This window comes from Triticum aestivum, chromosome 1B, assembly GCF_018294505.1.
Source record: "Triticum aestivum cultivar Chinese Spring chromosome 1B, IWGSC CS RefSeq v2.1, whole genome shotgun sequence".
Taxonomy (NCBI): Eukaryota; Viridiplantae; Streptophyta; class Magnoliopsida; order Poales; family Poaceae; genus Triticum; species Triticum aestivum.
The window spans coordinates 510,208,640-510,219,531 of NC_057795.1; positions in this window are offsets into that span (position 1 = coordinate 510,208,640).

Here is a 10,892-nt window from a genome sequence, read left to right on the forward strand (position 1 = left end):
GGCTCCCCCTGGATGTGTGCTACCTAGAGAAGTGCTTTGGACTGCACGGCACAGATGCCAGGATCAATGCTCCCCCTACATTTTAGAGACCAACTACCTAAGCAAGATATGAGAGCAACATATATATAACAAGATAAGCATGGAACTCATAAGCTAGATAGACATAGATAAAGATACGAAGAGATAAGGTAGCATATGTCTCACACCATATGACTCGAGCTTAGGTCTTACTGACAGAACCAGAACTTAGGTCTCACAGACACAAACCAAATAAAACAACAAGCGAAAGCACAAACACAAACGACGGAAGACACAAAACGCAAATCCCTAAACTCTCCCCCCCTTTGGCATCGAGACACCAAAAAGGAGAGGGAGTGATGCTACGGCTCCAGGTGAAGGTAAACGATGGACACCCATCAGATCTCAGAGGGATCATCTGCGGTGCCATCGTCAGCCGGGAAGTGCTCAACATCAGAATCAGTCCAGGGGCAGTGCTGCTGAATCCACTCCTCCTCCTCGGTAAGCTGATCTTCAGAACCACTAATCACAATAGCACCCATCTGACGCATGAGCTCCTTGTGGCGACCTCGGGCCTTCTTCTCAGCCACATGAGTCATGTAATGACCATGAGACTCCATGCAAAACAGCTTCTTCACCTTGATCTTGAGCTTCTTGGCCCAAGAGGGCGCTGCCTCAGAAGGCACGTAGTCATCATCTTCATCCTCAGCCTCAGCCCCAAACTCCTCCTCAGTCTCCATGGCAGCAGTAGATGAAGGAACTCCAGTCCTAGGGGCCTGAGTGCCCCAGTTATCCTTCTTCCTCAGACGCTTGACATCATGAGAAACCAAGTCTCCAATCTCCAGCACCACCTTGGGATAGACACGATCCCAGGCCTTCTCAATGAGCAGCATAATGAACGGACCATAAATCGGGCACTTGCGCTCGGAGATAGCAGAAACCAGCTCAGACCACATAACATGAGAGATATCCAAGGACTCTTCGGTGCTCTCCCCCTTCTCCCGCTGACAGAATAGAAGCATGTCCACGAGATAAGAGTGAACCTGGTCCAGATTCCCGATGCGAGGGAAAAGAGTTTCTCTGAAGATACGGTGAAGAATGTCCAGATAGGCAGGCAGCTCATAGGTCTCCTTCTTCGTCTCATAGTTGATCCTCAGAGTGCAGTAGGGCCACAGAGCTTGCTTGTGAGTGGCATTGGCTCGACGGTGGGGGCGAAAGCCAACAACAGACTCAAGTCCAAGATCTTCCACCCCAATCAACTGCATGAAAGCTTTCCACTTGACTGACAGCAACTTGCCATTTGTCATCCAAGTCAGAGTCCTGTCCTCATCGGTCTCAAGGTGAACCATGGCATAGAATTAGGCCACAATATCAGCATCATAGTCCTTGTTGAATTGCATGATCCCGAGAATGTTCAGCTGAGTGCACATTTGAAGAGCTTCACCAAAGTAGTCAGGATCATTCTCCATATGCTCGGTGTCGATGGAGTGCACGTTGACATAGAGATTCTTCTTGGCTTTGAGGACATCAAAATAGATGGCAAACTGGAACCTGTTCCAGAACGGACGGTTGACCAAAGTGGGATCTTGGTCGACCTCATACGGGTTGCGGCGGCGCCTTGCCCAGAACTCCTTGGGCGGCATTTCTGGCACTGTTTTGCTTGGCTTTGTCTTGACCCCAGGCTTCTTCTGTAGTTGGGGAGGAGGTGGAGCACTAGAAGATCCTCCGGCAGGCTCAGTGGGCTCAGTGGTGCGGTAGCGCTTGGTCGAAGCACGGCCGGGGTTGACACGACGAGCCTGATGCTCAGGAACCTCATCACCTGGAACCACACACACAAACACACAAACAACTAGAAAGAACGAGCGTAAGCCACAAACACAAACAAAGAGATCACTCAGAGGTTGGAGGATGATGGAACTGGGTAGAGGGCAGTAGTACCGTGACCCTTGAGCGGTAGTACCGCTCCAAGCGGTAGTACCGCTCTGGAGAGAGCGGTAGTACCGCTCTCAGCGGTAGTACCGCTCTAGGAGAGCGGTAGTACCGCTCGAGGCAGGGAAACAACAGTTTCCAACTACCATGGTCAGATCCGGTACTACCGTCCTACCAAATTCAAAAATACTCCAACCAAACACTAATCCAAACAGTCTAGAAGCATTCTCCATCCTACTCAAGCCTAGATCTGGACAAAAATCTAGAGATGCAACTGCTATTGCCCCAAGAATGCTAGATTGGAAATCTAGACAAAAGGAAACAGGGAACGGGGGCAATACCGGCATCCATGGCAAGAGGACAAGGTGGGGATCGATTCCACCGAAGGAAACGGAGAGGAGCGCCCCGAAGAGGGAGATCCGCCGGAGCCCTCCCGCGGCGCCGGTTGCTGAAGAGAGAGACGAACAGGGCGAAGGGGTGAGCGAATGGGTATGGGGGAGAAGAAACTCCCCCTGCCCCCGATATAACCCCCAGCCCACGCCTCACAGCGGTAGTACCGCTCTGGAGGGCGGTAGTACCGCTGGGAGCGGTAGTACCGCTCTGGAGGGCGGTAGTACCGCTTCAGCAACCACGCTGCTTCTAGACCAACAACTAACGCTCAAAAAGAAACGGAAAGCAAAGCCAAAAGAACAAGAGGACCGACGCGACAACACACACACACACAACAGACCAGAAACAACTCAAACACAAACAACCACACGAAACAGAGCAAGCTCTGGCCTCTCTCAGGAGAGGGCGGTGGCCGGAGCCACCTATGTTTGAGTCAAATGGTATGTCACCGCGAAGAATTATCCTTGGGCCCATGACCAAAACTCGTCTTTGAAGTACAAGTACCATCAAAAATGGCTATTGTGAAAGAGTTGATCGTTTTATGCATAATGGGGGGAGGGAAAGTTCATTGAGAGAACAACACTCCCCCTATGTTCATGCCTACATCTAAGCAAGATACCAAGTTGAGTGGGGTGGGGTGTGCCAGGGTTCAAGTCACATTGCTCGAATCAATGATATTTAGCTCATGCCTTAACTCGCGAAATCTTGCTTCATCCAAGGGCTTCGTGAAAATATCTGCAAGGTTATCATGAGTGTTGACATACTTGAGCTCAATCTCTCCTCGCCTAATGTGATCCCGGATGAAGTGATACCGAATCTCAATGTGCTTCGTCTTGAAGTGTTGCACCGGGTTGAGAGAAATCTTGATGGCACTTTCGTTGTCACACCAAAGAGGCACTTTGTCACAATGACACCGTATTCCTTTAAAGTTTGCCTCATCCACAAGAGTTGTGCACAACAACTACCGGCCGCCACATATTCTGCTTCGGTGGACGAGAGAGACACACAACTTTGCTTTTTGGAAGACCAACTCACCAAAGAGCACCCAAGAAACTGGCACCCTCCGGAAGTGGACTTCCTATCCACTTTGTCTCCCGCCCAATCGGAATCCGTAAACCCTTCAAGCTTGAAGTTTGCCCCTCTTGGGTACCATAAGCCAAAGTTTGGGGTATGAGCCAAATATCGAAAGATTCGCTTGACCGCCACATAGTGACTTTCCTTCGGTGCAGCTTGAAACCGTGCACACATCCCCACACTCAACATGATATCTGGTCTAGATGCACAAAGGTAAAGCAAGGAGCCAATCATGGAGCGATATACCTTTTGATCCACCGCTTTACCATTGGGATCAATGTCAAGTTGGCACTTGGTGGGCATTGGAGTAGAAGCCGGCTTGACATCACTTAACTTGAATCTCTTGAGCATGTCTTGAGTGTATTTGGCTTGGTTGATGAAGGTTCCTTCTCTTCTTTGTTTGATGTCAAAGCCAAGGAAGAACTTCAACTCTCCCATCGAAGACATCTTGAACTTGGAGGTCATGAGAGCGGCAAATTCCTCATTGAAAGCTTTGTTAGGAGAACCAAAGATAATGTCATCAACATATAGTTGGCATACAAACAACTCCCCTTTGACCTTCTTAGTAAAAAGAGTGGGATCGATTTGTCCTACTTCAAATCCACGATCTTGTAACAACTCGGTAAGGTGGTCATACCACGCACGTGGGGCTTGTTTAAGGCCATAGAGTGCCTTATCGAGTTGATACACATGATCCGGGAAGTAGGGGTCCTCGAACCCGGGGGGTTGCTTGACATAAACCAACTCATTAATGGGACCATTAAGAAAAGCACTTTTCACATCCATTTGTTGCAACTTAAAGTTGTGATGGGAAGCATAAGCAATCAACAAACGAATGGATTCAAGACGAGCAACGGGAGCAAAGGTTTCACCGTAGTCGATACCCTCGACTTGGGAGTAGCCTTGTGCTACCAATCTTGCCTTGTTGCGAATGATGTTCCCATGAGCATCTTGCTTGTTCTTGAAGATCCACTTTGTTCCAATGACGTTGTGGTTCCCCGAAGGTCTTGGCACCAATCTCCACACCTTGTTGTATTCGAAGTTGTTGAGTTCTTCATGCATGGCATTGAGCCAATCCGAGTCTTCGAGCGCCTCATAGACCTTATGGGGTTCAACACAAGAGACAAACGCATGATGTTCACAATAGTTTGCTAACTGTCTACGAGTGCTTACCCCCTTTCTTAGGCTTCCAACCACATTCTCCATGAGATGACCTTTGGTGGTGAGTTTGGAAGCAATCTTCGCGGCACGACGCTCCAATTCCTCCTCGGATGTCGAAGGAGGAGGGTTCACTTGATCATCTTGAGCGTCGTCATGAGCTTGTTCTTGATCTTGAGCTTGCTCATGATCTTGAACTTGCTCGAGGGGAAGAACTTGACCTTGGGCATCATGTGGAGGTTCATCACCATCTTGTGATTGATCTTGCCCTTGGTCTTGTTCCTTAGGTTGAGGGCCTTCACTTTGTTCTTCGGAAGCGTGTGGGTCTTGGGGAGGTGATGGCTCCACTTGAGTGGAGCATTGTCCTTCTCCTTCGGCCACAAGGGGTTCCTCAATGGGTAGGATATGACCAATACCCATTCTTCTTATGGCTTGGGGAGGAATTTCATCACCTACATCACAAGTACCACTTTGCTCCACTTGGGAGCCGTTATTTTCATCAAACTCTACGTTACACGTCTCCTCAATGAGTCCGTTGGACTTGTTGAGAACACGGTAAGCATGAGAGTTTGTAGCATAACCAACAAATATGCCCTCATGAGCTCTAGCTTCGAATTTAGACAAACGAACACCTTTCTTGAGAATGAAACACTTACACCCGAACACCCGGAAGTACTTGAGGTTAGGCTTGTTCCCGGTGAGTATCTCATACGGAGTCTTGTTCAAGCCTTTGCGGAGATAGAGCCGATTGGATGCATGACAAGCTGTGTTGATGGCTTCGGCCCAGAAGTTGTATGGAGACTTGAACTCCGCCATCATGGTTCTTGCCGCATCCATCAACGTCCGGTTCTTCCTCTCCGCAACACCATTTTGTTGAGGGGTATATGGTGCAGAATATTGATGCTTGATCCCTTCATCACTAAGAAACTCATCCAAGGTGTAGTTCTTGAACTCGGTGCCGTTGTCACTTCTTATTGTCAAGATCTTTGCATCGTGTTGACGTTGAGCTTCATTTGCAAAGTCGATGACGGTTTGTTGAGTCTCACTCTTCCTCTTGAAGAAGTATACCCAAGTGTATCTTGAATAATCATCCACTATCACCAAGCAATACTTTCTACCCCCAAGACTATCAAAGGATGGGGGCCCAAAGAGGTCCATGTGGAGGAGCTCCAAGGGTCTCTTCGAGTAGATGATAGTCGTGGGAGGGTGAGCCGTCTCATGAAGCTTTCCTTCGATACAAGCACTGCAAACACGATCTTTGGCAAAACTAACATTCGTTAGTCCATGGACATGGTCCCCCTTGAGAAGACTTTGCAAAGATCTCATATTGACGTGGGCTAAACGGCGATGCCAAAGCCATCCCACATCAACTTTAGCCATTAGGCATGTCGCGGTCTTAGTGGGTTGCTCCGAGAAGTTAACCACATAGAGACCGTTCTCGACATGCCCAACAAAGGCTACTTTAAGAGTCTTGCTCCACAAGAGGGCCACGGTATCAATATCAAAGAAGGTGGCAAAACCCATGAGTGCGAGTTGACGAACGGAAAGTAAATTGAACGCAAGGGACTCAACAAGCATGACTTTCTCGATCGTTAGATCATGAGAAATGACAACCTTGCCAAGACCCAATACCTTAGAATGTGAGGCATCACCCCATTCGACATTGGTGGGCATAGATGGGATATTGTGCACGTCCACCACCAAGTCCTTGCTCCCGGTCATATGATTTGTTGCTCCACTATCGAGCAACCATGATCCCCCACCGGAAGCAAACACCTACAAGAGATCAATGCTTGGTTTTAGGTACCCATTGAGTAATGGGTCCTTTGATGTTAGTAACAAGGGTCTTAGGAACCCAAATAGACCATTCAATGTACTCATAAGGAGAACCAACAAATTTAGCATAAACATGTCCATCACTAGCACGGCACAACACATAAGAGGGGTTAAAGTCGCCGGCTTTGTTGGGAGAGATGGCGTTGCGCTCTTTGGCTTCACCACTCTTCCCATTGTTCTTCTTCTCCTTAGGAGCACCTTCTCCCTCCTTCACAAAGGTTTGCGTGAGCGGAGGAGGTCGATTGGTCTTGCTCTTCTTCTCCTTGTTCTTCTTCTTGTTCTTGGACTTGGGTGCGAACCCAACTCCCTCCTTGCCCACAACTTCCTTTTGATTGCTCAAAAGGTCATTTAGGTTCTTCTCGCCTTGTATGCATGACACAAGACCTTTCTCGAGTTGTTCCTTCAACTTGGCATTTTCCTCCACAAGATGCACATGCTCACAACATGGGTTAGTAGCATTTGCATTATCAATTAAGACCATGTGAGGAAATGTGGCCTTTTCCTTGGTTAGCTTAACTTGGAGTTGAGCATGAGACTCCTTGAGGGTGGCATGAGCACCTTTCAAGACCTTGTGGGCCTTGTCAAGTACATCAAACTCCTCCGTGAGTCTAACATGATCAACCCCAAGTTTAGCCTTCTCGGAAGCTAGAACACGAGACACAACAAGAGCATGATCAAGATCTTTCTTTAGTTTAGCATGACCATCGTTGTGTGACTCCTCAAGAGCCAAACGATGCCCACGCTCTTCCTCAAGAGCATTAGAGAGATCCGATATCTCATCGGCATAGTCACGACTATGACTTTCCATCTTAGTGATGGTTTCTTCATGAGCCTCGATCATGTCATTGGCTTCACCAAGTTGTTCCAAGAGAGCAACGAAGTGCTTCTTGGATTTGCCTTGAGCTTACTCATGAAGGACTCAAATTCATTGATCTCCTCATTAGACCCCTTACCATTATCAAAGTCATCCGTTGAAGGAGGGTTAGGAATAATGGTGGTTTTGATGTTGGGGGTTACCTTGTTGGTGGCCTTAGCCATGAGGCACTTGGCGGTGATGTTCTCGTTAGGTGCATCGAAGAGAGACACCCGAGGAGTTGAGACAATGGCAACGGATGCCATGGCCATTGTTTCACCATCTTCATCATCATCGTCATCCTCACGGTATTCTTCTTGAACCACCAACCCGCGAGAAGGAGTCTTCTTGGTGAAGTTGTTCTTGTTGGGGAAGGACTTGGCTTTGTCTTTTCGAATGAACTTGCCACCATTGTCTTCCCGCTTCTCGTATGGACAATCCGCAACGAAATGGCTGACATTGCCACAGTTGAAACAAGTTCTAACTCGTTGCTTCCCCTTGAGGCCACTTGAGTTGTTCTTGTTGAAGTTGGGTCTTGTAGTCTTCTTACTCCAAAACTGTCTTGAGGCAAGAGCCATGTGCTCATGATAATCATACTTCGTGTCCTCGGGGTTGCTCTCCTCATCTTCCTCTTCTTCTTCTTCTTCCACACTAACCTTGGCCTTCAAGGCAAGATTGGGCTTCTTTGCCCTTTGGGAACGGAGCACCGCATTGTCGGCGGTCTTATCCAAGATGTTCATTGCAACAAACTCATCCAACACTTCACCAGAGGTCATGGAGTGGAAGTCCGGTCTTTGGCGGATGACGGAGGACATGGCCTTGTTGTAGGGCATCATGGCCTTGAGGAACTTGCGCTTGATCCAGTTGTCATCCGTGTCCTTACTCCCATGATCTCGGAGTGCGACCGCAAGTTTGGTCACTCTTCGAAAGAGCTCACGAGGTTCTTCATCCTCTTTCATTGCAAACTCATCGGCTTCATCTTGCACCACTTCATAGTTGGAGCGTTGAATGCTAGCACTTCCTCTATACATACGCTCGACACACTTCCATGCTTCTTTAGCCATGACATGAGGTCGAAGATGAGGGAGATCTTCGGGAAGGATAGCATCTTGGATGATGAAGAGAGCACTCTCATTGAATTGATTGTCCACTTCTTCTCGAGGGGTGAAGTTGCTTGGATCATGAGGATAGAAACCTTCTTCAATAATTCTCCAAAGGTTAGTATTCACATGTTTTAAATGACGCTTGAAGCGATAAACCCAAGAATCATAATCTTCATTTTTCACATATTTAGGAGGAGGACCGGCATGATTCAAATGAGTAGAGGGGATCGGTCCTCTATACACCGGGGGTTCCACATGGGCAAAGATGCCGGTGCCATTTCTACCACTAGTAGATGGACTCTTTTCATTGTTAGCTTCCCCCTTATCGGAGTTAGCATTCGTCACCTTGTTGGCGGGATCACCCACTTTCATTGGTGAGGTAGATAGTTTAAGTCCCTCTAGAAATTCAGTAAACATGCTTTTAACCTCGGCCGTCATGGAGGTTTTCAATGTGTCTAAAGCCACATTGAATTCCTCACGTGAGACCGAGGTTCCCCCTTCGGCCGAAGACGAGATGGGATTCACACCGGAGTGTTCCTCCGCACCGTCGTTGACGTCAACCATACTCTTCGGACGGCAAAGTCCTTAATAAAGAGACGAGGCTCTGATACCAATTGAAAGGATCAATATGGTTGAATAGAGGGGGGGGTGAATAGGCAACTAACAATTTTTAGACTTTTCTTTAACAAATTAAAACTTGCAATGAAATAGGTTGTCTAGATGTGCAACTACGTGGACAACCTATATGATGCAAAGACAATAAGCACACAAGCAAGCAATGGATATAACTCAAGTAAGCTTGCAAAAGTAAAGGGACAAGATAACCAAGAGTGGAGCCGGTGGAGACGAGGATGTGTTACCGAAGTTCCTTCCTTTTAAGGGGAAGTACGTCTCCGTTAGAGCGGTGTGGAGGCACAATGCTCCCCAAGAAGCCACTAGGGCCACCGTAATCTCCTCACGCCCTCACACAATGCGAGATGCCGTGATTCCACTATTGGAGCCCTTGAAGGCGGCAACCGGACCTTTACAAACAAGATTGGGGCAATCTCCACAACACTTGGAGGCTCCCAACAACACCACAAAGCTTCACCACAATGGAGTATGGCTTCGAGGTGACCTCAATCGTCTAGGGTGCTCAACACCCAAGAGTAACAAGATCCGCTAGGGATAAGTGGGGGGAATCAAATTTCTCTTGGTGGAAGTGTAGATCTGGGCCTTCTCAACCAATCCCGAGCAAATCAATAAGTTTGATTGGCTAGGGAGAGAGATCGGGCGAAAATGGAGCTTGGAGCAAAAATGGAGCTTTGGGGGAAAGAGGTGGGTCAACTTTGGGGAAGAAGACCCCTTTATATAGTGGGAAGAACAATCCAACCGTTATCCCACTCACCAGCCCCGCACAGAGCGGTACTACCGCTGGGGAAGGGCGGTACTACCACTCCGGGCGGTACTACCGCTCGACCCAGCGGTACTGCCGCGCTACCTGGGGCCCTGACCCCAGGGCAGTACTACCGCCAGGGAAGAGCGATACTACCGCTCCGGGCGGTACTATCGCTTCGCCCCAGCGGTACTGCCGCGCTGCCCAGGGCCCTGTCACCAGAGCGGTACTACCGCTAGGGAAGGGTGGTACTACCGCTTAGAGCGGTACTACCGCCCCTACTACCTTCCTTAGTGCCGCAAAACCCGACACGAAAAATTCGTTCGAGAATCGAGGCGGAAGTAGCCCAGACGCACAATGGTACTACGGCCGAAACACCCAAGCGGTACTACCGCTCCGAGAGCGGTACTACCGCTTGGAGCGGTACTACCGCTCTGAGAGCGGTACTACCGCTGTGGAGTTTCGGCGGTACTACCGCTGTGGACGCGGTACTACCGCTAGGGTAGAGCAGAGCATAGTAAGGGGAAAACAGCAGCTCCAGAGATGTGGAAGGAAAGACGACGGGTGTGATAATGATGTGTACGTGTGATTCCACCCAAGTCTTACCAAAACGGATCCCCTCTTGATAGTACGGTGACTCCTACGAAACTAGTCCACCAACAATGAAACAAAGGAGCTACACCGTCTTGAATTACAACACCGAGGGGAGGAAATCATCTCGTGCCAATGGATGAATCTCTGAAAGAACTAACGCACACGATTAGTCCGCACAAGCATTGTCATCAATCACCAAAACATATTAGGAATAAATATGCCCTTACAGCATGCTGGATAGCGGTCGATGTGTGGAGTAATAGTAGTAGATGCGGGCAGGAGTCGGTCTACTAATCTTGGACGTGATGCCTATATAATGGTCATTGCTTGTATATCGTCATGATTATTTGAAGTTCTATCAATTGCCCACCATATGCTATTTTTCTCGAGAGAAGCCACTAGTGAATTCTACGGCCCCCGGGACTCTTCTTAATCGTATATCCCTTCAAGATCTATTTTTATTTGCTTTTATTTTCAGATCTATTAATCCAAAATACAAAAAATGCCTTGCTGCAATTTTTATTTATTTATTTTATCTCGCGTTCCCGTGAGATCTATTTAT